The sequence below is a fragment of the Lepisma saccharinum genome, chromosome 16 (genome assembly GCF_977018435.1).
Source record: "Lepisma saccharinum chromosome 16, izLepSacc3.1, whole genome shotgun sequence".
Taxonomy (NCBI): Eukaryota; Metazoa; Arthropoda; class Insecta; order Zygentoma; family Lepismatidae; genus Lepisma; species Lepisma saccharinum.
In genome coordinates, this window is record NC_139244.1 from 22,869,904 (window position 1) to 22,872,597 (window position 2,694).

The window sequence follows — 2,694 nt, forward strand, 5'->3', positions numbered from 1 at the left end:
AATAGAGTTTAGTATCATCTGCACATTTACTACGACAGTGAATACGACATCAAATACTTTTGGTGGGTCAAAACTGACATTATATTGTATTTTTCCTTGGTAGTCAGCCCTCATTTTGTCAAATTTTCCGCCCTTTGACGTTCTTTTTTTTTTTTTAAGAATACTGGGTCAAAGGGGGGTTATAACCCCCACCAACCCTACCCTTGGACACGCCACTGGAGGAGGATCCCCCTCCTTATGGTTAGCGCATCCCCCTTCGTTTGCAAATTTTAGCCCCAGTGGTGCAATCTACGTATGTGTGACAATGTTTCAAAACACATTATTGGAATCCTCCTTTCTGGAAAATTTATAAATATTTCACGGGGAAGGGGGGGGGGGGAGATCGATGACTATGTTGATGGTACAGTACAACTCATAACTGTATTTTCAGAGCAATGTGTAATATTTTGTTCTTTTACCTCTATTAATAAACTTCACCTACAGCAGTGGTTCTCAACCTTCCTGAGACTTTTTGTAAAAGTCGATAACCCGATCTCAACAATGTTGCTTATCAATATCTTTCTCTTTATACGCTTATCGATTATTAAACGTTAAATTTAAATTAAATATTAATAAATATATTATGGCACATTCATAAAGAGCAATAGTTCCATTATGTCTAAGCTTGCTGAGAAATATAACATTAGGTTCAAATTAGTTGTCAATAACTGAATCTCTGGAGGCACATAGTGGTTCGGATCCCACTTTAAACTGTAGGTTCAGTCCCGATTAGTCCTTACTGTGCATAAAGTGGACTTTAAATACCAAATCAATCCAATCCAATCCAATAACTGGATCTAACGAAATCTTGTAGTTTCTTCAAGTCAATATCGATAAATTAATAAATTTATGTACTAAGTGCTCATTTTCATTGACATGTTGCATTTTGAACACCGAAAAAATCAAATTAATCAGAATATTTCCAGTACAAAATGTCTGTTAATGAAAATTGCTACGCAAACATAAATAACAAATTTCAGAACTTCTCGCGACTCAGTATAATTGGCGCCTGTGCCCGGTGGTTAAACACTGACCTACAATTCTTCATCACAAGACAAGCAAATTTGTACTTTACTCATTTTGGTTTACAGTGCAGTGCATGAACTCTTCATGATGAGCCCAAAATAATATTCTGTACGTTCCAACTTTTTACATAGCCTGAACGCTTTATCGGAACCCAACCTACATAAGGAGAATACGGTTTGTGTAGCAGATAAGATATACCCAGGAAAATAATCACAGATTCGCTTATCTGTTCAAATTATCAGACGTGAGCATGTACATATGAGTTAAGTCTTTTCATTGGTTTTTATAGTATTTCCTCCTTTAATGTTCTGAAGAATGCAATAAAAGAAGTGGAACAAGAATTGAGCATCTTTAAAAGACTACAACCTAATTGTAGATTGAGAAGCAGGTTAACAAGTGAGAGTTGTTTGTGCATGTAGTAACATGCACACCATTGATTAACTGTCGAGCGAGGTACAATGCAATGAGTATTGATCATTTACTAAGAGAGGAACAGGTGAATCATCGCACTTAAGTTACCAGACCAATCTACCGTTATAGCCTTGAAGCTATTTGCTACTTTTTCACTTTTTTAAGTTAGTCGCGATAATGAGATGATGGATGATATTGATGAAGTTAACGTAAACGAGCATGATGTATGCCCAGAGTGCGATTTTGAATCCAAAGGGGAAGGAGGTGGTAAGCATAGAAAACACTTCCCTGAGAATGACCTTATAAAAATCGAGAGGAGACAAAGAACTCTACAAACTATAGACGAGGTGTTCGAACCTGTATCCGTAGCGGTGTGGTTATCACGTCACGCTACGACGCCAGAGGTCCCGGGTTCGAATGTTTGTGAGTGTCTCTTCACCAAATTCATTCCCATCTTCGCAATTAGCCAAAAGTGGCAGAAAAGCGAAATAAAATAAACCAAATGAATAGAAGAAACTGCCTGTCTCCTACGAAACTTTGGTATGGAATTGAACAATTTAACCTAAACAAAATTTGTTCTTTCCCATTTCTAAAGACATACCAAATGGACATATACCTATTTATTTACGGATAAGCCACATATTGTGTTTACATTAATTACAAATTCAATCCATGAGTGGCATATTGCGGGCCTGTACTGCGTGGTTGCATCTCGTATTCAGGTGAAATTTAAGTTATTTTGTGTATTCGTAGCGTCGATACGAGGCGTCAAACCAAAAAAAGTTATTATAAAAACTGTTTGCCTTAATGAACTCTGTATGCTTTGAAAGGTTGTGCGGTGACACCCTGTATACGTTATTTGTACCATTGAGCCGGCTTGGTGGCCGATAGAGTTAAGTTCTTTACTTTCGGACTCGCTATCGAATATCCCGCCCTGGGCATTAGTGTTCTATGAGAGCGTCCCTTCATCAATTTCATTTAATAATCACGCGTGTTTATTAGATCGTCGTGATTGGCCAAAACAACAAAAATACAAAATACAAGTTTATATTTCATATTTCGAGACTTGAGACGAGACCGACACGGGTGTTTATATTAATCGAGATAATACCGAGACTGTTCCAAGTCTCGTCTCCTCTGGACACTATCCCTACATCTACCTCTCTGTTGAATATTCTTCAGCAGGTTTTTAATTTGTAAATTAGTTCAAAAAATAAT